Source organism: Erpetoichthys calabaricus, chromosome 5 (assembly GCF_900747795.2).
Source record: "Erpetoichthys calabaricus chromosome 5, fErpCal1.3, whole genome shotgun sequence".
NCBI lineage: Eukaryota > Metazoa > Chordata > Cladistia > Polypteriformes > Polypteridae > Erpetoichthys > Erpetoichthys calabaricus.
Window position 1 is genome coordinate 136,093,975 of NC_041398.2, and position 23,739 is coordinate 136,117,713.

The 23,739-nt window shown below is 42.0% G+C and overlaps 33 non-coding genes across 33 annotated transcripts; all 33 read right to left on the reverse strand.

The window, feature by feature from the left end:
- Window positions 1-460: 460 nt before the first annotated feature.
- On the reverse strand, window positions 461-532 carry trnap-agg (transfer RNA proline (anticodon AGG)). Its single transcript has one exon. It is a non-coding gene; the product is annotated as a tRNA-Pro (tRNA).
- Window positions 533-843: 311 nt separating this feature from the next.
- trnap-ugg (transfer RNA proline (anticodon UGG)) lies at window positions 844-915 on the reverse strand. Its single transcript has one exon. It is a non-coding gene; the product is annotated as a tRNA-Pro (tRNA).
- Window positions 916-1,849: 934 nt separating this feature from the next.
- On the reverse strand, window positions 1,850-1,921 carry trnap-ugg (transfer RNA proline (anticodon UGG)). The gene has a single exon. It is a non-coding gene; the product is annotated as a tRNA-Pro (tRNA).
- Window positions 1,922-2,857: 936 nt separating this feature from the next.
- On the reverse strand, window positions 2,858-2,929 carry trnap-cgg (transfer RNA proline (anticodon CGG)). Its single transcript has one exon. It is a non-coding gene; the product is annotated as a tRNA-Pro (tRNA).
- Window positions 2,930-3,421: 492 nt separating this feature from the next.
- trnap-agg (transfer RNA proline (anticodon AGG)) lies at window positions 3,422-3,493 on the reverse strand. Its single transcript has one exon. It is a non-coding gene; the product is annotated as a tRNA-Pro (tRNA).
- Window positions 3,494-3,802: 309 nt separating this feature from the next.
- On the reverse strand, window positions 3,803-3,874 carry trnap-ugg (transfer RNA proline (anticodon UGG)). The gene has a single exon. It is a non-coding gene; the product is annotated as a tRNA-Pro (tRNA).
- Window positions 3,875-4,808: 934 nt separating this feature from the next.
- On the reverse strand, window positions 4,809-4,880 carry trnap-cgg (transfer RNA proline (anticodon CGG)). Its single transcript has one exon. It is a non-coding gene; the product is annotated as a tRNA-Pro (tRNA).
- A 492-nt stretch (window positions 4,881-5,372) lies between these two features.
- Window positions 5,373-5,444, reverse strand: trnap-agg (transfer RNA proline (anticodon AGG)). The gene has a single exon. It is a non-coding gene; the product is annotated as a tRNA-Pro (tRNA).
- Window positions 5,445-5,755: 311 nt separating this feature from the next.
- On the reverse strand, window positions 5,756-5,827 carry trnap-ugg (transfer RNA proline (anticodon UGG)). Its single transcript has one exon. It is a non-coding gene; the product is annotated as a tRNA-Pro (tRNA).
- A 1,498-nt stretch (window positions 5,828-7,325) lies between these two features.
- On the reverse strand, window positions 7,326-7,397 carry trnap-agg (transfer RNA proline (anticodon AGG)). Its single transcript has one exon. It is a non-coding gene; the product is annotated as a tRNA-Pro (tRNA).
- Window positions 7,398-7,708: 311 nt separating this feature from the next.
- On the reverse strand, window positions 7,709-7,780 carry trnap-ugg (transfer RNA proline (anticodon UGG)). Its single transcript has one exon. It is a non-coding gene; the product is annotated as a tRNA-Pro (tRNA).
- Window positions 7,781-8,714: 934 nt separating this feature from the next.
- trnap-cgg (transfer RNA proline (anticodon CGG)) lies at window positions 8,715-8,786 on the reverse strand. Its single transcript has one exon. It is a non-coding gene; the product is annotated as a tRNA-Pro (tRNA).
- A 492-nt stretch (window positions 8,787-9,278) lies between these two features.
- trnap-agg (transfer RNA proline (anticodon AGG)) lies at window positions 9,279-9,350 on the reverse strand. The gene has a single exon. It is a non-coding gene; the product is annotated as a tRNA-Pro (tRNA).
- A 311-nt stretch (window positions 9,351-9,661) lies between these two features.
- trnap-ugg (transfer RNA proline (anticodon UGG)) lies at window positions 9,662-9,733 on the reverse strand. The gene has a single exon. It is a non-coding gene; the product is annotated as a tRNA-Pro (tRNA).
- A 934-nt stretch (window positions 9,734-10,667) lies between these two features.
- trnap-cgg (transfer RNA proline (anticodon CGG)) lies at window positions 10,668-10,739 on the reverse strand. The gene has a single exon. It is a non-coding gene; the product is annotated as a tRNA-Pro (tRNA).
- A 934-nt stretch (window positions 10,740-11,673) lies between these two features.
- On the reverse strand, window positions 11,674-11,745 carry trnap-cgg (transfer RNA proline (anticodon CGG)). The gene has a single exon. It is a non-coding gene; the product is annotated as a tRNA-Pro (tRNA).
- Window positions 11,746-12,237: 492 nt separating this feature from the next.
- On the reverse strand, window positions 12,238-12,309 carry trnap-agg (transfer RNA proline (anticodon AGG)). Its single transcript has one exon. It is a non-coding gene; the product is annotated as a tRNA-Pro (tRNA).
- A 311-nt stretch (window positions 12,310-12,620) lies between these two features.
- Window positions 12,621-12,692, reverse strand: trnap-ugg (transfer RNA proline (anticodon UGG)). Its single transcript has one exon. It is a non-coding gene; the product is annotated as a tRNA-Pro (tRNA).
- Window positions 12,693-13,626: 934 nt separating this feature from the next.
- Window positions 13,627-13,698, reverse strand: trnap-cgg (transfer RNA proline (anticodon CGG)). The gene has a single exon. It is a non-coding gene; the product is annotated as a tRNA-Pro (tRNA).
- A 492-nt stretch (window positions 13,699-14,190) lies between these two features.
- On the reverse strand, window positions 14,191-14,262 carry trnap-agg (transfer RNA proline (anticodon AGG)). Its single transcript has one exon. It is a non-coding gene; the product is annotated as a tRNA-Pro (tRNA).
- Window positions 14,263-15,115: 853 nt separating this feature from the next.
- Window positions 15,116-15,187, reverse strand: trnap-cgg (transfer RNA proline (anticodon CGG)). Its single transcript has one exon. It is a non-coding gene; the product is annotated as a tRNA-Pro (tRNA).
- A 492-nt stretch (window positions 15,188-15,679) lies between these two features.
- Window positions 15,680-15,751, reverse strand: trnap-agg (transfer RNA proline (anticodon AGG)). Its single transcript has one exon. It is a non-coding gene; the product is annotated as a tRNA-Pro (tRNA).
- A 311-nt stretch (window positions 15,752-16,062) lies between these two features.
- trnap-ugg (transfer RNA proline (anticodon UGG)) lies at window positions 16,063-16,134 on the reverse strand. The gene has a single exon. It is a non-coding gene; the product is annotated as a tRNA-Pro (tRNA).
- A 934-nt stretch (window positions 16,135-17,068) lies between these two features.
- Window positions 17,069-17,140, reverse strand: trnap-cgg (transfer RNA proline (anticodon CGG)). Its single transcript has one exon. It is a non-coding gene; the product is annotated as a tRNA-Pro (tRNA).
- Window positions 17,141-17,632: 492 nt separating this feature from the next.
- Window positions 17,633-17,704, reverse strand: trnap-agg (transfer RNA proline (anticodon AGG)). Its single transcript has one exon. It is a non-coding gene; the product is annotated as a tRNA-Pro (tRNA).
- A 311-nt stretch (window positions 17,705-18,015) lies between these two features.
- Window positions 18,016-18,087, reverse strand: trnap-ugg (transfer RNA proline (anticodon UGG)). Its single transcript has one exon. It is a non-coding gene; the product is annotated as a tRNA-Pro (tRNA).
- Window positions 18,088-19,021: 934 nt separating this feature from the next.
- trnap-cgg (transfer RNA proline (anticodon CGG)) lies at window positions 19,022-19,093 on the reverse strand. Its single transcript has one exon. It is a non-coding gene; the product is annotated as a tRNA-Pro (tRNA).
- A 492-nt stretch (window positions 19,094-19,585) lies between these two features.
- On the reverse strand, window positions 19,586-19,657 carry trnap-agg (transfer RNA proline (anticodon AGG)). Its single transcript has one exon. It is a non-coding gene; the product is annotated as a tRNA-Pro (tRNA).
- A 311-nt stretch (window positions 19,658-19,968) lies between these two features.
- On the reverse strand, window positions 19,969-20,040 carry trnap-ugg (transfer RNA proline (anticodon UGG)). The gene has a single exon. It is a non-coding gene; the product is annotated as a tRNA-Pro (tRNA).
- Window positions 20,041-20,974: 934 nt separating this feature from the next.
- On the reverse strand, window positions 20,975-21,046 carry trnap-cgg (transfer RNA proline (anticodon CGG)). The gene has a single exon. It is a non-coding gene; the product is annotated as a tRNA-Pro (tRNA).
- A 934-nt stretch (window positions 21,047-21,980) lies between these two features.
- Window positions 21,981-22,052, reverse strand: trnap-cgg (transfer RNA proline (anticodon CGG)). The gene has a single exon. It is a non-coding gene; the product is annotated as a tRNA-Pro (tRNA).
- A 492-nt stretch (window positions 22,053-22,544) lies between these two features.
- Window positions 22,545-22,616, reverse strand: trnap-agg (transfer RNA proline (anticodon AGG)). The gene has a single exon. It is a non-coding gene; the product is annotated as a tRNA-Pro (tRNA).
- Window positions 22,617-22,927: 311 nt separating this feature from the next.
- Window positions 22,928-22,999, reverse strand: trnap-ugg (transfer RNA proline (anticodon UGG)). The gene has a single exon. It is a non-coding gene; the product is annotated as a tRNA-Pro (tRNA).
- Between the last annotated feature and the right edge of the window lie 740 nt (window positions 23,000-23,739).

Consider the following 23,739-nt stretch of genomic DNA (forward strand, 5'->3'; position numbering starts at 1 on the left):
TGTTTTAAAATTTACGGTTCGTACAGAACTTTTGCTTCTTGAATTGGAACGCTGAAAGTTGAAATCAATTTTGCCATCAGACAATTGTCTTCCTTTGTGTGAAGTTTTACACTGCTTTCAGCAAAAATCAGCAAACATTTCCTCCAAGTTCTAGGCGGCAGCGGCATCAAGAACAGATGAAGCTCCAGTATTTTCAATCATTCCAGGTAAGGAGTCGTTTTCTACCATTTCACCAAGGAAAAGCATTTCTTTAGGATGAACCATGCCATGAACGTAACAACACGGCAGCAATGGGAAGAGGAGTTTCTTTAAGGTTCTCGCTTTTGAATGTGTCCGTTTTGTCAGGTGCATCTGGTACGCGAAACGTGGAAGCACCGTCTTTCCTAAGCCATTCTGAAGCTTCCTGGGGTGATTCCCACCTTTTCTGGAAAAGGCAAATTGCAAAGGAAGAAGCAAAGGTGGGCTTGTCCGGGATTTGAACCCGGGACCTCTCGCACCCTAAGCGAGAATCATACCCCTAGACCAACAAGCCATCACAGCAAGTGTTCCTTTAATGTCCCACGTCGGGTTTGGAAGGTTATTTCTCTTCACGCATTTCAAGAGTTAATTTTTCAAGGCTTTACAGGATACTCTTGAAGATAACAGTTGCCTACAATCTGCGTCTTGAGTGGCACAAAGATTTTTCTTAGGTTAAGGTCAATTTGTGTAGTGGAAGCACAAAACACAGGCAAAGTGTTATAGGTGGACAACCGTTTTCCATGTCGCTCAGACTTTGCGTGGAAATACAGAGAACGCAACCGAATTGAAGCACTAGGACAAGAGTTAACGTGGGTAAAGGAAGATGGGCTTGTCCGGGATTTGAACCCGGGACCTCTCGCACCCAAAGCGAGAATCATACCCCTAGACCAACAAGCCAGCGGATAGCACGCCTGGCGAGTGTGACTGCTTTGTGCTGCAAAATTTGCAATTTCTGTTTCAAAGCAAATTTCTCGAAGGAATATAATTCTAAAGAAATCAAGAGCTTCACAGATTTGCAAGGAATTTTTGTTTCTTTTTGTTTCTGACATACGTGAGAATGAAATATTCTGCAAATTGTAGAAAATAAATTCCACATTCCAAACGCCGGGAGAGTTGCGAAATTCAACGCAAAGAAACATTTCACACTAACGTATAAAATCAATCTTCACGGATCCTTGAAACTCATTGAGGTTTATTTCCAGCCCAAATATGAAGGGGTACTCATCTGAGATTGCGTTCAAATTTTTTTCGTCTTAAGCGAAGATTTCCAGCAAGTGTCCGGAAGGCTGCATTCTCTCAATCCTTCAGTGGAGATGTGAATTTGTTTGTTTACACCTGACCATATTTAAGTTACAAATTGAAATTCTTTACTGCTTCCTTTCCTGGCCGCATATGAAATAAAGCTTTACTTCCTTCAGGAAGTGATCACCAACTGTATCCTCATTGCCGAAAGTGCCGCAGCAGCTGAAGGAGCAGCAACAACAAGAAAACAACAACAATAGATATATATCAGTTCGTTTCCATGTCTTAAATGAATTAATGATTGTGTTTGTCAGGTATTTTAGAGTGTTTACGGTCAGCAAGTTCTTTTTTCAACCGACATGCAAGACAAACTATTTCTGTAAGAATCAGTGCCGAAATTGACATGTACCGGCGAAGAAACGCCGACGGCAGCGGGAAGAAAATTTTTCTGTTGCTGTTTCTCATTCTATTGCTCTGCCTAATTATTTAGTAGACTGGAACGGTACGTGGAACTTTCAGCATTCCAAACTATCTCTGAAACGTAACTTATGTACTGTCCGATATTAATCGCAAACAAACAAACTAAGAAGGGCCTGTCCGGGATTTGAACCCGGGACCTCTCGCACCCAAAGCGAGAATCATACCCCTAGACCAACAAGCCAGCGGATAGCACGTCTGGCGAGTGTGACTGCTTTGTGCTGCAAAATTTGCAATTTCTGTTTCAAAGCAAATTTCTCGAAGGAATATAATTCTAAAGAAATCAAGAGCTTCACAGATTTGCAAGGAATTTTTGTTTCTTTTTGTTTCTGACATACGTGAGAATGAAATATTCTGAAAATTGTAGAAAATAAATTCCACATTCCAAACGCCGGCAGAGTTGCGAAATTCAATGCAAAGAAACATTTCAAACTAACGTATACAATCAATCTGCACGGATCCTTGAAACTCATTGAGGTTTATTTCCAGCCCAAATCTGAAGGGGGTACTCATCTGAGATTGCGTTCAAATTTTTTTTCGTCTTAAGCGAAGATTTCCAGCAAGTGTCCGGAAGGCTGCATTCTCTCAATCCTTCAGTGGAGATGTGAATTTGTTTGTTTACACCTGACCATATTTAAGTTACAAATTGAAATTCTTTACTGCTTCCTTTCCTGGCCGCATATGAAATAAAGCTTTACTTCCTTCAGGAAGTGATCACCAACTGTATCCTCATTGCCGAAAGTGCGGCAGCAGCTGAAGGAGCAGCAACAACAAGAAAACAACAACAATAGATATATATCAGTTCGTTTCCATGTCTTAAATGAATTAATGATTGTGTTTGTCAGGTATTTTAGAGTGTTTACGGTCAGCAAGTTCTTTTTTCAACCGACATGCAAGACAAACTATTTCTGTAAGAATCAGTGCCGAAATTGACATGTACCGGCGAAGAAACGCCGACGGCAGCGGGAAAAAAATTTTTCTGTTGCTGTTTCTCATTCTATTGCTCTGCCTAATTATTTAGTAGACTGGAACGGTACGTGGAACTTTCAGCATTCCAAAGTATCTCTGAAACGTAACTTATGTACTGTCCGATATTAATTGCAAACAAACAAACTAAGAAGGGCCTGTCCGGGATTTGAACCCGGGACCTCTCGCACCCGAAGCGAGAATCATACCCCTAGACCAACAAGCCAAAGAACAGCTGAAGCGGGGCCTCACCGGCAGTGTTTTAAAATTTACGGTTCGTACAGAACTTTTGCTTCTTGAATTGGAACGCTGAAAGTTGAAATCAATTTTGCCATCAGACAATTGTCTTCCTTTGTGTGAAGTTTTACACTGCTTTCAGCAAAAATCAGCAAACATTTCCTCCAAGTTCTAGGCGGCAGCGGCATCAAGAACAGATGAAGCTCCAGTATTTTCAATCATTCCAGGGAAGGAGTCGTTTTCTACCATTTCACCAAGGAAAAGCATTTCTTTAGGATGAACCATGCCATGAACGTAACAACACGGCAGCAATGGGAAGAGGAGTTTCTTTAAGGTTCTCGCTTTTGAATGTGTCCGTTTTGTCAGGTGCATCTGGTACGTGAAACGTGGAAGCACCGTCTTTCCTAAGCCATTCAGAAGCTTCCTGGGGTGATTCCCACCTTTTCTGGAAAAGGCAAATTGCAAAGGAAGAAGCAAAGGTGGGCTTGTCCGGGATTTGAACCCGGGACCTCTCGCACCCTAAGCGAGAATCATACCCCTAGACCAACAAGCCATCACACCAAGTGTTCCTTTAATGTCCCACGTCGGGTTTGGAAGGTTATTTCTCTTCACGCATTTCAAGAGTTAATTTTTCAAGGCTTTACAGGATACTCTTGAAGATAACAGTTGCCTACAATCTGCGTCTTGAGTGGCACAAAGATTTTTCTTAGGTTAAGGTCAATTTGTGTAGTGGAAGCACAAAACAGAGGCAAAGTGTTATAGGTGGACAACCGTTTTGCATGTCGCTCAGACTGCGTGGAAATACAGAGAACGCAACCGAATTGAAGCACTAGGACAACAGTTAACGTGGGTAAAGGAAGATGGGCTTGTCCGGGATTTGAACCCGGGACCTCTCGCACCCAAAGCGAGAATCATACCCCTAGACCAACAAGCCAGCGGATAGCACGCCTGGCGAGTGTGACTGCTTTGTGCTGCAAAATTTGCAATTTCTGTTTCAAAGCAAATTTCTCGAAGGAATATAATTCTAAAGAAATCAAGAGCTTCACAGATTTGCAAGGAATTTTTGTTTCTTTTTGTTTCTGACATACGTGAGAATGAAATATTCCGAAAATTGTAGAAAATAAATTCCACATTCCAAACGCCGGCAGAGTTGCGAAATTCAACGCAAAGAAACATTTCACACTAACGTATAAAATCAATCTTCACGGATCCTTGAAACTCATTGAGGTTTATTTCCAGCCCAAATCTGAAGGGGTACTCATCTGAGATTGCGTTCAAATTTTTTTCGTCTTAAGCGAAGATTTCCAGCAAGTGTCCGGAAGGCTGCATTCTCTCAATCCTTCAGTGGAGATGTGAATTTGTTTGTTTACACCTGACCATATTTAAGTTACAAATTGAAATTCTTTACTGCTTCCTTTCCTGGCCGCATATGAAATAAAGCTTTACTTCCTTCAGGAAGTGATCACCAACTGTATCCTCATTGCCGAAAGTGCGGCAGCAGCTGAAGGAGCAGCAACAACAAGAAAACAACAACAATAGATATATATCAGTTCGTTTCCATGTCTTAAATGAATTAATGATTGTGTTTGTCAGGTATTTTAGAGTGTTTACGGTCAGCAAGTTCTTTTTTCAACCGACATGCAAGACAAACTATTTCTGTAAGAATCAGTGCCGAAATTGACATGTACCGGCGAAGAAACGCCGACGGCAGCGGGAAGAAAATTTTTCTGTTGCTGTTTCTCATTCTATTGCTCTGCCTAATTATTTAGTAGACTGGAACGGTACGTGGAACTTTCAGCATTCCAAACTATCTCTGAAACGTAACTTATGTACTGTCCGATATTAATCGCAAACAAACAAACTAAGAAGGGCCCGTCCGGGATTTGAACCCGGGACCTCTCGCACCCGAAGCGAGAATCATACCCCTAGACCAACAAGCCAAAGATCGGCTGAAGCGGGGCCTCACCGGCAGTGTTTTAAAATTTACGGTTCGTACGGAACTTTTGCTTCTTGAATTGGAACGCTGAAAGTTGAAATCAATTTTGCCATCAGACAATTGTCTTCCTTTGTGTGAAGTTTTACACTGCTTTCAGCAAAAATCAGCAAACATTTCCTCCAAGTTCTAGGCAGCAGCGGCATCAAGAACAGATGAAGCTCCAGTATTTTCAATCATTCCAAGTAAGGAGTCTTTTTCTACCATTTCACCAAGGAAAAGCATTTCTTTAGGATGAACCATGCCATGAACGTAACAACACGGCAACAATGGGAAGAGGAGTTTCTTTAAGGTTCTCGCTTTTGAATGTGTCCGTTTTGTCAGGTGCATCTGGTACGCGAAACGTGGAAGCACCGTCTTTCCTAAGCCATTTAGAAGCTTCCTGGGGTGATTCCCACCTTTTTTGGAAGAGGCAAATTGCAAAGGAAGTAGCAAAGGTGGGCTTGTCCGGGATTTGAACCCGGGACCTCTCGCACCCTAAGCGAGAATCATACCCCTAGACCAACAAGCCATCACAGCAAGTGTTCCTTTAATGTCCCACGTAGGGTTTGGAAGGTTATTTCTCTTCACGCATTTCAAGAGTTAATTTTTCAAGGCTTTACAGGATACTCTTGAAGATAACAGTTGCCTACAATCTGCGTCTTGAGTGGCACAAAGATTTTTCTTAGGTTAAGGTCAATTTGTGTAGTGGAAGCACAAAACAGAGGCAAAGTGTTATAGGTCGACAACCGTTTTGCATGTCGCTCAGACTTTGCGCGGAAATGCAGAGAACGCAACCGAATTGAAGCACTAGGACAAGAGTTAACGTGGGTAAAGGAAGATGGGCTTGTCCGGGATTTGAACCCGGGACCTCTCGCACCCAAAGCGAGAATCATACCCCTAGACCAACAAGCCAGCGGATAGCACGCGTGGCGAGTGTGACTGCTTTGTGCTGCAAAATTTGCAATTTCTATTTCAAAGCAAATTTCTCGAAGGAATATAATTCTAAAGAAATCAAGAGCTTCACAGATTTGCAAGGAATTTTTGTTTCTTTTTGTTTCTGACATACGTGAGAATGAAATATTCTGAAAATTGTAGAAAATAAATTCCACATTCCAAACGCCGGCAGAGTTGCGAAATTCAACGCAAAGAAACATTTCACACTAACGTATACAATCAATCTTCACGGATCCATGAAACTCATTGAGGTTTATTTCCAGCCCAAATCTGAAGGGGTACTCATCTGAGATTGCGTTCAAATTTTTTTCGTCTTAAGCGAAGATTTCCAGCAAGTGTCCGGAAGGCTGCATTCTCTCAATCCTTCAGTGGAGATGTGAATTTGTTTGTTTACACCTGACCATATTTAAGTTACAAATTGAAATTCTTTACTGCTTCCTTTCCTGGCCGCATATGAAATAAAGCTTTACTTCCTTCAGGAAGTGATCACCAACTGTATCCTCATTGCCGAAAGTGCGGCAGCAGCTGAAGGAGCAGCAACAACAAGAAAACAACAACAATAGATATATATCAGTTCGTTTCCATGTCTTAAATGAATTAATGATTGTGTTTGTCAGGTATTTTAGAGTGTTTACGGTCAGCAAGTTCTTTTTTCAACCGACATGCAAGACAAACTATTTCTGTAAGAATCAGTGCCGAAATTGACATGTACCGGCGAAGAAACGCCGACGGCACCGGGAAAAAAATTTTTCTGTTGCTGTTTCTCATTCTATTGCTCTGCCTAATTATTTAGTAGACTGGAACGGTACGTGGAACTTTCAGCATTCCAAACTATCTCTGAAACTTAACTTATGTACTGTCCGATATTAATCGCAAACAAACAAACTAAGAAGGGCCTGTCCGGGATTTGAAAACGAGACCTCTCGCACCCGAAGCGAGAATCATACCCCTAGACCAACAAGCCAAAGAACAGCTGAAGCGGGGCCTCACCGGCAGTGTTATAAAATTTACGGTTCGTACAGAACTTTTGCTTCTTGAATTGGAACGCTGAAAGTTGAAATCAATTTTGCCATCAGACAATTGTCTTCCTTTGTGTGAAGTTTTACACTGCTTTCAGCAAAAATCAGCAAACATTTCCTCCAAGTTCTAGGCGGCAGCGGCATCAAGAACAGATGAAGCTCCAGTATTTTCAATCATTCCAGGTAAGGAGTCGTTTTCTACCATTTCACCAAGGAAAAGCATTTCTTTAGGATGAACCATGCCATGAACGTAACAACACGGCAGCAATGGGAAGAGGAGTTTCTTTAAGGTTCTCGCTTTTGAATGTGTCCGTTTTCTCAGGTGCATCTGGTACGCGAAACGTGGAAGCACCGTCTTTCCTAAGCCATTCAGAAGCTTCCTGGGGTGATTCCCACCTTTTCTGGAAAAGGCAAATTGCAAAGGAAGAAGCAAAGGTGGGCTTGTCCGGGATTTGAACCCGGGACCTCTCGCACCCTAAGCGAGAATCATACCCCTAGACCAACAAGCCATCACAGCAAGTGTTCCTTTAATGTCCCACGTCGGGTTTGGAAGGTTATTTCTCTTCACGCATTTCAAGAGTTAATTTTTCAAGGCTTTACAGGATACTCTTGAAGATAACAGTTGCCTACAATCTGCGTCTTGAGTGGCACAAAGATTTTTGTTAGGTTAAGGTCAATTTGTGTAGTGGAAGCACAAAACAGAGGCAAAGTGTTATAGGTCGACAACCGTTTTGCATGTCGCTCAGACTTTGCGCGGAAATACAGAGAACGCAACCGAATTGAAGCACTAGGACAAGAGTTAATGTGGGTAAAGGAAGATGGGCTTGTCCGGGATTTGAACCCGGGACCTCTCGCACCCAAAGCGAGAATCATACCCCTAGACCAACAAGCCAGCGGATAGCACGCCTGGCGAGTGTGACTGCTTTGTGCTGCAAAATTTGCAATTTCTGTTTCAAAGCAAATTTCTCGAAGGAATATAATTCTAAAGAAATCAAGAGCTTCACAGATTTGCAAGGAATTTTTGTTTCTTTTTGTTTCTGACATACGTGAGAATGAAATATTCTGAAAATTGTAGAAAATAAATTCCACATTCCAAACGCCGGCAGAGTTGCGAAATTCAATGCAAAGAAACATTTCACACTAACGTATACAATCAATCTTCACGGATCCATGAAACTCATTGAGGTTTATTTCCAGCCCAAATCTGAAGGGGTACTCATCTGAGATTGCGTTCAAATTTTTTTCGTCTTAAGCGAAGATTTCCAGCAAGTGTCCGGAAGGCTGCATTCTCTCAATCCTTCAGTGGAGATGTGAATTTGTTTGTTTACACCTGACCATATTTAAGTTACAAATTGAAATTCTTTACTGCTTCCTTTCCTGGCCGCATATGAAATAAAGCTTTACTTCCTTCAGGAAGTGATCACCAACTGTATCCTCATTGCCGAAAGTGCGGCAGCAGCTGAAGGAGCAGCAACAACAAGAAAACAACAACAATAGATATATATCAGTTCGTTTCCATGTCTTAAATGAATTAATGATTGTGTTTGTCAGGTATTTTAGAGTGTTTACGGTCAGCAAGTTCTTTTTTCAACCGACATGCAAGACAAACTATTTCTGTAAGAATCAGTGCCGAAATTGACATGTACCGGCGAAGAAACGCCGACGGCAGCGGGAAGAAAATTCTTCTGTTGCTGTTTCTCATTCTATTGCTCTGCCTAATTATTTAGTAGACTGGAACGGTACGTGGAACTTTCAGCATTCCAAACTATCTCTGAAACGTAACTTATGTACTGTCCGATATTAATCGCAAACAAACAAACTAAGAAGGGCCTGTCCGGGATTTGAACCCGGGACCTCTCGCACCCGAAGCGAGAATCATACCCCTAGACCAACAAGCCAAAGATCAGCTGAAGCGGGGCCTCACCGGCAGTGTTTTAAAATTTACGGTTCGTACGGAACTTTTGCTTCTTGAATTGGAACGCTGAAAGTTGAAATCAATTTTGCCATCAGACAATTGTCTTCCTTTGTGTGAAGTTTTACACTGCTTTCAGCAAAAATCAGCAAACATTTCCTCCAAGTTCTAGGCAGCAGCGGCATCAAGAACAGATGAAGCTCCAGTATTTTCAATCATTCCAAGTAAGGAGTCTTTTTCTACCATTTCACCAAGGAAAAGCATTTCTTTAGGATGAACCATGCCATGAACGTAACAACACGGCAGCAATGGGAAGAGGAGTTTCTTTAAGGTTCTCGCTTTTGAATGTGTCCGTTTTGTCAGGTGCATCTGGTACGCGAAACGTGGAAGCACCGTCTTTCCTAAGCCATTCAGAAGCTTCCTGGGGTGATTCCCACCTTTTCTGGAAGAGGCAAATTGCAAAGGAAGAAGCAAAGGTGGGCTTGTCCGGGATTTGAACCCGGGACCTCTCGCACCCTAAGCGAGAATCATACCCCTAGACCAACAAGCCATCACAGCAAGTGTTCCTTTAATGTCCCACGTCGGGTTTGGAAGGTTATTTCTCTTCACGCATTTCAAGAGTTAATTTTTCAAGGCTTTACAGGATACTCTTGAAGATAACAGTTGCCTACAATCTGCGTCTTGAGTGGCACAAAGATTTTTCTTAGGTTAAGGTCAATTTGTGTAGTGGAAGCACAAAACACAGGCAAAGTGTTATAGGTGGACAACCGTTTTGCATGTCGCTCAGACTTTGCGTGGAAATACAGAGAACGCAACCGAATTGAAGCACTAGGACAAGAGTTAACGTGGGTAAAGGAAGATGGGCTTGTCCGGGATTTGAACCCGGGACCTCTCGCACCCAAAGCGAGAATCATACCCCTAGACCAACAAGCCAGCGGATAGCACGCCTGGCGAGTGTGACTGCTTTGTGCTGCAAAATTTGCAATTTCTGTTTCAAAGCAAATTTCTCGAAGGAATATAATTCTAAAGAAATCAAGAGCTTCACAGATTTGCAAGGAATTTTTGTTTCTTTTTGTTTCTGACATACGTGAGAATGAAATATTCTGCAAATTGTAGAAAATAAATTCCACATTCCAAACGCCGGCAGAGTTGCGAAATTCAACGCAAAGAAACATTTCACACTAACGTATAAAATCAATCTTCACGGATCCTTGAAACTCATTGAGGTTTATTTCCAGCCCAAATCTGAAGGGGTACTCATCTGAGATTGCGTTCAAATTTTTTTCGTCTTAAGCGAAGATTTCCAGCAAGTGTCCGGAAGGCTGCATTCTCTCAATCCTTCAGTGGAGATGTGAATTTGTTTGTTTACACCTGACCATATTTAAGTTACAAATTGAAATTCTTTACTGCTTCCTTTCCTGGCCGCATATGAAATAAAGCTTTACTTCCTTCAGGAAGTGATCACCAACTGTATCCTCATTGCCGAAAGTGCGGCAGCAGCTGAAGGAGCCGCAACAACAAGAAAACAACAACAATAGATATATATCAGTTCGTTTCCATATCTTAAATGAATTAATGATTGTGTTTGTCAGGTATTTTAGAGTGTTTACGGTCAGCAAGTTCTTTTTTCAACCGACATGCAAGACAAACTATTTCTGTAAGAATCAGTGCCGAAATTGACATGTACCGGCGAAGAAACGCCGACGGCAGCGGGAAGAAAATTTTTCTGTTGCCGTTTCTCATTCTATTGCTCTGCCTAATTATTTAGTAGACTGGAACGGTACGTGGAACTTTCAGCATTCCAAACTATCTCTGAAACGTAACTTATGTACTGTCCGATATTAATCGCAAACAAACAAACTAAGAAGGGCCTGTCCGGGATTTGAACCCGGGACCTCTCGCACCCAAAGCGAGAATCATACCCCTAGACCAACAAGCCAGCGGATAGCACGTCTGGCGAGTGTGACTGCTTTGTGCTGCAAAATTTGCAATTTCTATTTCAAAGCAAATTTCTCGAAGGAATATAATTCTAAAGAAATCAAGAGCTTCACAGATTTGCAAGGAATTTTTGTTTCTTTTTGTTTCTGACATACGTGAGAATGAAATATTCTGAAAATTGTAGAAAATAAATTCCACATTCCAAACGCCGGCAGAGTTGCGAAATTCAATGCAAAGAAACATTTCACACTAACGTATAAAATCAATCTTCACGGATCCTTGAAACTCATTGAGGTTTATTTCCAGCCCAAATCTGAAGGGGTACTCATCTGAGATTGCGTTCAAATTTTTTTCGTCTTAAGCGAAGATTTCCAGCAAGTGTCCGGAAGGCTGCATTCTCTCAATCCTTCAGTGGAGATGTGAATTTGTTTGTTTACACCTGACCATATTTAAGTTACAAATTGAAATTCTTTACTGCTTCCTTTCCTGGCCGCATATGAAATAAAGCTTTACTTCCTTCAGGAAGTGATCACCAACTGTATCCTCATTGCCGAAAGTGCGGCAGCAGCTGAAGGAGCAGCAACAACAAGAAAACAACAACAATAGATATATATCAGTTCGTTTCCATGTCTTAAATGAATTAATGATTGTGTTTGTCAGGTATTTTAGAGTGTTTACGGTCAGCAAGTTCTTTTTTCAACCGACATGCAAGACAAACTATTTCTGTAAGAATCAGTGCCGAAATTGACATGTACCGGCGAAGAAACGCCGACGGCAGCGGGAAAAAAATTTTTCTGTTGCTGTTTCTCATTCTATTGCTCTGCCTAATTATTTAGTAGACTGGAACGGTACGTGGAACTTTCAGCATTCCAAAGTATCTCTGAAACGTAACTTATGTACTGTCCGATATTAATCGCAAACAAACAAACTAAGAAGGGCCTGTCCGGGATTTGAACCCGGGACCTCTCGCACCCGAAGCGAGAATCATACCCCTAGACCAACAAGCCAAAGATCAGATGAAGCGGGGCCTCACCGGCAGTGTTTTAAAATTTACGGTTCGTACAGAACTTTTGCTTCTTGAATTGGAACGCTGAAAGTTGAAATCAATTTTGCCATCAGACAATTGTCTTCCTTTGTGTGAAGTTTTACACTGCTTTCAGCAAAAATCAGCAAACATTTCCTCCAAGTTCTAGGCGGCAGCGGCATCAAGAACAGATGAAGCTCCAGTATTTTCAATCATTCCAGGGAAGGAGTCGTTTTCTACCATTTCACCAAGGAAAAGCATTTCTTTAGGATGAACCATGCCATGAACGTAACAACACGGCAGCAATGGGAAGAGGAGTTTCTTTAAGGTTCTCGCTTTTGAATGTGTCCGTTTTGTCAGGTGCATCTGGTACGTGAAACGTGGAAGCACCGTCTTTCCTAAGCCATTCAGAAGCTTCCTGGGGTGATTCCCACCTTTTCTGGAAGAGGCAAATTGCAAAGGAAGAAGCAAAGGTGGGCTTGTCCGGGATTTGAACCCGGGACCTCTCGCACCCTAAGCGAGAATCATACCCCTAGACCAACAAGCCATCACAGCAAGTGTTCCTTTAATGTCCCACGTCGGGTTTGGAAGGTTATTTCTCTTCACGCATTTCAAGAGTTAATTTTTCAAGGCTTTACAGGATACTCTTGAAGATAACAGTTGCCTACAATCTGCGTCTTGAGTGGCACAAAGATTTTTCTTAGGTTAAGGTCAATTTGTGTAGTGGAAGCACAAAACAGAGGCAAAGTGTTATAGGTGGACAACCGTTTTGCATGTCGCTCAGACTTTGCGTGGAAATGCAGAGAACGCAACCGAATTGAAGCACTAGGACAAGAGTTAACGTGGGTAAAGGAAGATGGGCTTGTCCGGGATTTGAACCCGGGACCTCTCGCACCCAAAGCGAGAATCATACCCCTAGACCAACAAGCCAGCGGATAGCATACCTGGCTAGTGTGACTGCTTTGTGCTGCAAAATTTGCAATTTCTGTTTCAAAGCAAATTTCTCGAAGGAATATAATTCTAAAGAAATCAAGAGCTTCACAGATTTGCAAGGAATTTTTGTTTCTTTTTGTTTCTGACATACGTGAGAATGAAATATTCTGAAAATTGTAGAAAATAAATTCCACATTCCAAACGCCGGCAGAGTTGCGAAATTCAACGCAAAGAAACATTTCACACTAACGTATAAAATCAATCTTCACGGATCCTTGAAACTCATTGAGGTTTATTTCCAGCCCAAATCTGAAGGGGTACTCATCTGAGATTGCGTTCAAATTTTTTTCGTCTTAAGCGAAGATTTCCAGCAAGTGTCCGGAAGGCTGCATTCTCTCAATCCTTCAGTGGAGATGTGAATTTGTTTGTTTACACCTGACCATATTTAAGTTACAAATTGAAATTCTTTACTGCTTCCTTTCCTGGCCGCATATGAAATAAAGCTTTACTTCCTTCAGGAAGTGATCACCAACTGTATCCTCATGGCCGAAAGTGCGGCAGCAGCTGAAGGAGCAGCAACAACAAGAAAACAACAACAATAGATATATATCAGTTCGTTTCCATGTCTTAAATGAATTAATGATTGTGTTTGTCAGGTATTTTAGAGTGTTTACGGTCAGCAAGTTCTTTTTTCAACCGACATGCAAGACAAACTATTTCTGTAAAAATCAGTGCTGAAATTGACATGTACCGGCGAAGAAACGCCGACGGCAGCGGGACGAAAATTTTTCTGTTGCTGTTTCTCATTCTATTGCTCTGCCTAATTATTTAGTAGACTGGAACGGTACGTGGAACTTTCAGCATTCCAAACTATCTCTGAAACGTAACTTATGTACTGTCCGATATTAATCGCAAACAAACAAACTAAGAAGGGCCCGTCCGGGATTTGAACCCGGGACCTCTCGCACCCGAAGCGAGAATCATACCCCTAGACCAACAAGCCAAAGATCGGCTGAAGCGGGGCCTCACCGGCAGTGTTTTAAAATTTACGGTTCGTACGGAACTTTTGCTTCTTGAATTGGAACGCTGAAAGTTGAAATCAATTTTGCCATCAGACAATTGTCTTCCTTTGTGTGAAGTTTTACACTGCTTTCAGCAAAAATCAGCAAACATTTCCTCCAAGTTCTAGGCAGCAGCGGCATCAAGAACAGATGAAGCTCCAGTATTTTCAATCATTCCAGGTAAGGAGTCGTTTTCTACCATTTCACCAAGGAAAAGCATTTCTTTAGGATGAACCATGCCATGAACGTAACAACACGGCAGCAATGGGAAGAGGAGTTTCTTTAAGGTTCTCGCTTTTGAATGTGTCCATTTTGTCAGGTGCATCTGGTACGCGAAACGTGGAAGCACCGTCTTTCCTAAGCCATTCAGAAGCTTCCTGGGGTGATTCCCACCTTTTCTGGAAGAGGCAAATTGCAAAGGAAGAAGCAAAGGTGGGCTTGTCCGGGATTTGAACCCGGGACCTCTCGCACCCTAAGCGAGAATCATACCCCTAGACCAACAAGCCATCACAGCAAGTGTTCCTTTAATTTCCCACGTCGGGTTTGGAAGGTTATTTCTCTTCACGCATTTCAAGAGTTAATTTTTCAAGGCTTTACAGGATACTCTTGAAGATAACAGTTGCCTACAATCTGCGTCTTGAGTGGCACAAAGATTTTTCTTAGGTTAAGGTCAATTTGTGTAGTGGAAGCACAAAACAGAGGCAAAGTGTTATAGGTCGACAACCGTTTTGCATGTCGCTCAGACTTTGCGCGGAAATGCAAAGAACGCAACCGAATTGAAGCACTAGGACAAGAGTTAACGTGGGTAAAGGAAGATGGGCTTGTCCGGGATTTGAAAATTGTAGAAAATAATAAGTTTACACCTGACCATATTTAAGTTACAAATTGAAATTCTTTACTGCTTCCTTTCCTGGCCGCATATGAAATAAAGCTTTACTTCCTTCAGGAAGTGATCACCAACTGTATCCTCATTGCCGAAAGTGCGGCAGCAGCTGAAGGAGCAGCAACAACAAGAAAACAACAACAATAGATATATATCAGTTCGTTTCCATGTCTTAAATGAATTAATGATTGTGTTTGTCAGGTATTTTAGAGTGTTTACGGTCAGCAAGTTCTTTTTTCAACCGACATGCAAGACAAACTATTTCTGTAAAAATCAGTGCCGAAATTGACATGTACCGGCGAAGAAACGCCGACGGCAGCGGGAAGAAAATTTTTCTGTTGCTGTTTCTCATTCTATTGCTCTGCCTAATTATTTAGTAGACTGGAACGGTACGTGGAACTTTCAGCATTCCAAACTATCTCTGAAACGTAACTTATGTACTGTCCGATATTAATCGCAAACAAACAAACTAAGAAGGGCCTGTCCGGGATTTGAACCCGGGACCTCTCGCACCCGAAGCGAGAATCATACCCCTAGACCAACAAGCCAAAGATCGGCTGAAGCGGGGCCTCACCGGCAGTGTTTTAAAATTTACGGTTCGTACGGAACTTTTGCTTCTTGAATTGGAACGCTGAAAGTTGAAATCAATTTTGCCATCAGACAATTGTCTTCCTTTGTGTGAAGTTTTACACTGCTTTCAGCAAAAATCAGCAAACATTTCCTCCAAGTTCTAGGCAGCAGCGGCATCAAGAACAGATGAAGCTCCAGTATTTTCAATCATTCCAGGTAAGGAGTCGTTTTCTACCATTTCACCAAGGAAAAGCATTTCTTTAGGATGAACCATGCCATGAACGTAACAACACGGCAGCAATGGGAAGAGGAGTTTCTTTAAGGTTCTCGCTTTTGAATGTGTCCGTTTTGTCAGGTGCATCTGGTACGCGAAACGTGGAAGCACCGTCTTTCCTAAGCCATTCAGAAGCTTCCTGGGGTGATTCCCACCTTTTCTGGAAGAGGCAAATTGCAAAGGAAGAAGCAAAGGTGGGCTTGTCCGGGATTTGAACCCGGGACCTCTCGCACCCTAAGCGAGAATCATACCCCTAGACCAACAAGCAATCACACCAAGTGTTCCTTTAATGTCCCACGTCGGGTTTGGAAGGTTATTTCTCTTCACGCATTTCAAGAGTTAATTTTTCAAGGCTTTACAGGATACTCTTGAAGATAACAGTTGCCTACAATCTGCGTCTTGAGTGGCACAAAGATTTTTGTTAGGTTAAGGTCAATTTGTGTAGTGGAAGCACAAAACAGAGGCAAAGTGTTATAGGTCGACAACCGTTTTGCATGTCGCTCAGACTTTGCGCGGAAATGCAGAGAACGCAACCGAATTGAAGCACTAGGACAAGACTTAACGTGGGTAAAGGAAGATGGGCTTGTCCGGGATTTGAACCCGGGACCTCTCGCACCCAAAGCGAGAATCATACCCCTAGACCAACAAGCCAGCGGATAGCACGCGTGGCGAGTGTGACTGCTTTGTGCTGCAAAATTTGCAATTTCTGTTTCAAAGCAAATTTCTCGAAGGAATATAATTCTAAAGAAATCAAGAGCTTCACAGATTTGCAAGGAATTTTTGTTTCTTTTTGTTTCTGACATACGTGAGAATGAAATATTCTGAAAATTGTAGAAAATAAATTCCACATTCCAAACGCCGGCAGAGTTGCGAAATTCAACGCAAAGAAACATTTCACACTAACGTATAAAATCAATCTTCACGGATCCTTGAAACTCATTGAGGTTTATTTCCAGCCCAAATCTGAAGGGGTACTCATCTGAGATTGCGTTCAAATTTTTTTCGTCTTAAGCGAAGATTTCCAGCAAGTGTCCGGAAGGCTGCATTCTCTCAATCCTTCACTGGAGATGTGAATTTGTTTGTTTACACCTGACCATATTTAAGTTACAAATTGAAATTCTTTACTGCTTCCTTTCCTGGCCGCATATGAAATAAAGCTTTACTTCCTTCAGGAAGTGATCACCAACTGTATCCTCATTGCCGAAAGTGCGGCAGCAGCTGAAGGAGCAGCAACAACAAGAAAACAACAACAATAGATATATATCAGTTCGTTTCCATGTCTTAAATGAATTAATGATTGTGTTTGTCAGGTATTTTAGAGTGTTTACGGTCAGCAAGTTCTTTTTTCAACCGACATGCAAGACAAACTATTTCTGTAAGAATCAGTGCCGAAATTGACATGTACCGGCGAAGAAACGCCGACGGCAGCGGGAAGAAAATTTTTCTGTTGCTGTTTCTCATTCTATTGCTCTGCCTAATTATTTAGTAGACTGGAACGGTACGTGGAACTTTCAGCATTCCAAACTATCTCTGCAACGTAACTTATGTACTGTCCGATATTAATCGCAATCAAACAAACTAAGAAGGGCCCGTCCGGGATTTGAACCCGGGACCTCTCGCACCCGAAGCGAGAATCATACCCCTAGACCAACAAGCCAAAGATCGGCTGAAGCGGGGCCTCACCAGCAGTGTTTTAAAATTTTAGGTTCGTACAGAACTTTTGCTTCTTGAATTGGAACGCTGAAAGTTGAAATCAATTTTGCCATCAGACAATTGTCTTCCTTTGTGTGAAGTTTTACACTGCTTTCAGCAAAAATCAGCAAACATTTCCTCCAAGTTCTAGGCAGCAGCGGCATCAAGAACAGATGAAGCTCCAGTATTTTCAATCATTCCAGGTAAGGAGTCGTTTTCTACCATTTCACCAAGGAAAAGCATTTCTTTAGGATGAACCATGCCATGAACGTAACAACACGGCAGCAATGGGAAGAGGAGTTTCTTTAAGGTTCTCGCTTTTGAATGTGTCCGTTTTGTCAGGTGCATCTGGTACGCGAAACGTGGAAGCACCGTCTTTCCTAAGCCATTCAGAAGCTTCCTGGGGTGATTCCCACCTTTTCTGGAAGAGGCAAATTGCAAAGGAAGAAGCAAAGGTGGGCTTGTCCGGGATTTGAACCCGGGACCTCTCGCACCCTAAGCGAGAATCATACCCCTAGACCAACAAGCCATCACAGCAAGTGTTCCTTTAATGTCCCACGTCGGGTTTGGAAGGTTATTTCTCTTCACGCATTTCAAGAGTTAATTTTTCAAGGCTTTACAGGATACTCTTGAAGATAACAGTTGCCTACAATCTGCGTCTTGAGTGGCACAAAGATTTTTCTTAGGTTAAGGTCAATTTGTGTAGTGGAAGCACAAAACAGAGGCAAAGTGTTATAGGTGGACAACCGTTTTGCATGTCGCTCAGACTTTGCGCGGAAATGCAGAGAACGCAACCGAATTGAAGCACTAGGACAAGAGTTAACGTGGGTAAAGGAAGATGGGCTTGTCCGGGATTTGAACCCGGGACCTCTCGCACCCAAAGCGAGAATCATACCCCTAGACCAACAAGCCAGCGGATAGCACGTCTGGCGAGTGTGACTGCTTTGTGCTGCAAAATTTGCAATTTCTGTTTCAAAGCAAATTTCTCGAAGGAATATAATTCTAAAGAAATCAAGAGCTTCACAGATTTGCAAGGAATTTTTGTTTCTTTTTGTTTCTGACATACGTGAGAATGAAATATTCTGAAAATTGTAGAAAATAAATTCCACATTCCAAACGCCGGCAGAGTTGCGAAATTCAACGCAAAGAAACATTTCACACTAACGTATAAAATCAATCTTCACGGATCCTTGAAACTCATTGAGGTTTATTTCCAGCCCAAATCTGAAGGGGTACTCATCTGAGATTGCGTTCAAATTTTTTTCGTCTTAAGCGAAGATTTCCAGCAAGTGTCCGGAAGGCTGCATTCTCTCAATCCTTCAGTGGAGATGTGAATTTGTTTGTTTACACCTGACCATATTTAAGTTACAAATTGAAATTCTTTACTGCTTCCTTTCCTGGCCGCATATGAAATAAAGCTTTACTTCCTTCAGGAAGTGATCACCAACTGTATCCTCATTGCCGAAAGTGCGGCAGCAGCTGAAGGAGCAGCAACAACAAGAAAACAACAACAATAGATATATATCAGTTCGTTTCCATGTCTTAAATGAAGTAATGATTGTGTTTGTCAGGTATTTTAGAGTGTTTACGGTCAGCAAGTTCTTTTTTCAACCGACATGCAAGACAAACTATTTCTGTAAGAATCAGTGCCGAAATTGACATGTACCGGCGAAGAAACGCCGACGGCAGCGGGAAGAAAATTTTTCTGTTGCTGTTTCTCATTCTATTGCTCTGCCTAATTATTTAGTAGACTGGAACGGTACGTGGAACTTTCAGCATTCCAAACTATCTCTGAAACGTAACTTATGTACTGTCCGATATTAATCGCAAACAAACAAACTAAGAAGGGCCTGTCCGGGATTTGAACCCGGGACCTCTCGCACCCGAAGCGAGAATCATACCCCTAGACCAACAAGCCAAAGATCGGCTGAAGCGGGGCCTCACCGGCAGTGTTTTAAAATTTACGGTTCGTACGGAACTTTTGCTTCTTGAATTGGAACGCTGAAAGTTGAAATCAATTTTGCCATCAGACAATTGTCTTCCTTTGTGTGAAGTTTTACACTGCTTTCAGCAAAAATCAGCAAACATTTCCTCCAAGTTCTAGGCAGCAGCGGCATCAAGAACAGATGAAGCTCCAGTATTTTCAATCATTCCAGGTAAGGAGTCGTTTTCTACCATTTCACCAAGGAAAAGCATTTCTTTAGGATGAACCATGCCATGAACGTAACAACACGGCAGCAATGGGAAGAGGAGTTTCTTTAAGGTTCTCGCTTTTGAATGTGTCCGTTTTGTCAGGTGCATCTGGTACGCGAAACGTGGAAGCACCGTCTTTCCTAAGCCATTCAGAAGCTTCCTGGGGTGATTCCCACCTTTTCTGGAAGAGGCAAATTGCAAAGGAAGAAGCAAAGGTGGGCTTGTCCGGGATTTGAACCCGGGACCTCTCGCACCCTAAGCGAGAATCATACCCCTAGACCAACAAGCCATCACAGCAAGTGTTCCTTTAATGTCCCACGTCGGGTTTGGAAGGTTATTTCTCTTCACGCATTTCAAGAGTTAATTTTTCAAGGCTTTACAGGATACTCTTGAAGATAACAGTTGCCTACAATCTGCGTCTTGAGTGGCACAAAGATTTTTCTTAGGTTAAGGTCAATTTGTGTAGTGGAAGCACAAAACAGAGGCAAAGTGTTATAGGTCGACAACCGTTTTGCATGTCGCTCAGACTTTGCGCGGAAATGCAGAGAACGCAACCGAATTGAAGCACTAGGACAAGAGTTAACGTGGGTAAAGGAAGATGGGCTTGTCCGGGATTTGAACCCGGGACCTCTCGCACCCAAAGCGAGAATCATACCCCTAGACCAACAAGCCAGCGGATAGCACGCCTGGCGAGTGTGACTGCTTTGTGCTGCAAAATTTGCAATTTCTGTTTCAAAGCAAATTTCTCGAAGGAATATAATTCTAAAGAAATCAAGAGCTTCACAGATTTGCAAGGAATTTTTGTTTCTTTTTGTTTCTGACATACGTGAGAATGAAATATTCCGAAAATTGTAGAAAATAAATTCCACATTCCAAACGCCGGCAGAGTTGCGAAATTCAACGCAAAGAAACATTTCACACTAACGTATAAAATCAATCTTCACGGATCCTTGAAACTCATTGAGGTTTATTTCCAGCCCAAATCTGAAGGGGTACTCATCTGAGATTGCGTTCAAATTTTTTTCGTCTTAAGCGAAGATTTCCAGCAAGTGTCCGGAAGGCTGCATTCTCTCAATCCTTCACTGGAGATGTGAATTTGTTTGTTTACACCTGACCATATTTAAGTTACAAATTGAAATTCTTTACTGCTTCCTTTCCTGGCCGCATATGAAATAAAGCTTTACTTCCTTCAGGAAGTGATCACCAACTGTATCCTCATTGCCGAAAGTGCGGCAGCAGCTGAAGGAGCAGCAACAACAAGAAAACAACAACAATAGATATATATCAGTTCGTTTCCATGTCTTAAATGAATTAATGATTGTGTTTGTCAGGTATTTTAGAGTGTTTACGGTCAGCAAGTTCTTTTTTCAACCGACATGCAAGACAAACTATTTCTGTAAGAATCAGTGCCGAAATTGACATGTACCGGCGAAGAAACGCCGACGGCAGCGGGAAGAAAATTTTTCTGTTGCTGTTTCTCATTCTATTGCTCTGCCTAATTATTTAGTAGACTGGAACGGTACGTGGAACTTTCAGCATTCCAAACTATCTCTGAAACGTAACTTATGTACTGTCCGATATTAATCGCAAACAAACAAACTAAGAAGGGCCTGTCCGGGATTTGAACCCGGGACCTCTCGCACCCGAAGCGAGAATCATACCCCTAGACCAACAAGCCAGCGGATAGCACGTCTGGCGAGTGTGACTGCTTTGTGCTGCAAAATTTGCAATTTCTATTTCAAAGCAAATTTCTCGAAGGAATATAATTCTAAAGAAATCAAGAGCTTCACAGATTTGCAAGGAATTTTTGTTTCTTTTTGTTTCTGACATACGTGAGAATGAAATATTCTGAAAATTGTAGAAAATAAATTCCACATTCCAAACGCCGGCAGAGTTGCGAAATTCAATGCAAAGAAACATTTCACACTAACGTATACAATCAATCTTCACGGATCCTTGAAACTCATTGAGGTTTATTTCCAGCCCAAATCTGAAGGGGTACTCATCTGAGATTGCGTTCAAATTTTTTTCGTCTTAAGCGAAGATTTCCAGCAAGTGTCCGGAAGGCTGCATTCTCTCAATCCTTCAGTGGAGATGTGAATTTGTTTGTTTACACCTGACCATATTTAAGTTACAAATTGAAATTCTTTACTGCTTCCTTTCCTGGCCGCATATGAAATAAAGCTTTACTTCCTTCAGGAAGTGATCACCAACTGTATCCTCATTGCCGAAAGTGCGGCAGCAGCTGAAGGAGCAGCAACAACAAGAAAACAACAACAATAGATATATATCAGTTCGTTTCCATGTCTTAAATGAATTAATGATTGTGTTTGTCAGGTATTTTAGAGTGTTTACGGTCAGCAAGTTCTTTTTTCAACCGACATGCAAGACAAACTATTTCTGTAAGAATCAGTGCCGAAATTGACATGTACCGGCGAAGAAACGCCGACGGCACCGGGAAAAAAATTTTTCTGTTGCTGTTTCTCATTCTATTGCTCTGCCTAATTATTTAGTAGACTGGAACGGTACGTGGAACTTTCAGCATTCCAAAGTATCTCTGAAACGTAACTTATGTACTGTCCGATATTAATTGCAAACAAACAAACTAAGAAGGGCCTGTCCGGGATTTGAACCCGGGACCTCTCGCACCCGAAGCGAGAATCATATCCCTAGACCAACAAGCCAAAGAACAGCTGAAGCGGGGCCTCACCGGCAGTGTTTTAAAATTTACGGTTCGTACAGAACTTTTGCTTCTTGAATTGGAACGCTGAAAGTTGAAATCAATTTTGCCATCAGACAATTGTCTTCCTTTGTGTGAAGTTTTACACTGCTTTCAGCAAAAATCAGCAAACATTTCCTCCAAGTTCTAGGCGGCAGCGGCATCAAGAACAGATGAAGCTCCAGTATTTTCAATCATTCCAGGTAAGGAGTCGTTTTCTACCATTTCACCAAGGAAAAGCATTTCTTTAGGATGAACCATGCCATGAACGTAACAACACGGCAGCAATGGGAAGAGGAGTTTCTTTAAGGTTCTCGCTTTTGAATGTGTCCGTTTTGTCAGGTGCATCTGGTACGCGAAACGTGGAAGCACCGTCTTTCCTAAGCCATTCAGAAGCTTCCTGGGGTGATTCCCACCTTTTCTGGAAAAGGCAAATTGCAAAGGAAGAAGCAAAGGTGGGCTTGTCCGGGATTTGAACCCGGGACCTCTCGCACCCTAAGCGAGAATCATACCCCTAGACCAACAAGCCATCACAGCAAGTGTTCCTTTAATGTCCCACGTCGGGTTTGGAAGGTTATTTCTCTTCACGCATTTCAAGAGTTAATTTTTCAAGGCTTTACAGGATACTCTTGAAGATAACAGTTGCCTACAATCTGCGTCTTGAGTGGCACAAAGATTTTTCTTAGGTTAAGGTCAATTTGTGTAGTGGAAGCACAAAACACAGGCAAAGTGTTATAGGTGGACAACCGTTTTCCATGTCGCTCAGACTTTGCGTGAAAATACAGAGAACGCAACCGAATTGAAGCACTAGGACAAGAGTCAACGTGGGTAAAGGAAGATGGGCTTGTCCGGGATTTGAACCCGGGACCTCTCGCACCCAAAGCGAGAATCATACCCCTAGACCAACAAGCCAGCGGATAGCACGCCTGGCGAGTGTGACTGCTTTGTGCTGCAAAATTTGCAATTTCTGTTTCAAAGCAAATTTCTCGAAGGAATATAATTCTAAAGAAATCAAGAGCTTCACAGATTTGCAAGGAATTTTTGTTTCTTTTTGTTTCTGACATACGTGAGAATGAAATATTCTGAAAATTGTAGAAAATAAATTCCACATTCCAAACGCCGGAAGAGTTGCGGAATTCAACGCAAAGAAACATTTCACACTAACGTATAAAATCAATCTTCACGGATCCTTGAAACTCATTGAGGTTTATTTCCAGCCCAAATCTGAAGGGGTACTCATCTGAGATTGCGTTCAAATTTTTTTCGTCTTAAGCGAAGATTTCCAGCAAGTGTCCGGAAGGCTGCATTCTCTCAATCCTTCACTGGAGATGTGAATTTGTTTGTTTACACCTGACCATATTTAAGTTACAAATTGAAATCTTTACTGCTTCCTTTCCTGGCCGCATATGAAATAAAGCTTTACTTCCTTCAGGAAGTGATCACCAACTGTATCCTCATTGCCGAAAGTGCGGCAGCAGCTGAAGGAGCAGCAACAACAAGAAAACAACAACAATAGATATATATCAGTTCGTTTCCATGTCTTAAATGAATTAATGATTGTGTTTGTCAGGTATTTTAGAGTGTTTACGGTCAGCAAGTTCTTTTTTCAACCGACATGCAAGACAATCTATTTCTGTAAGAATCAGTGCCGA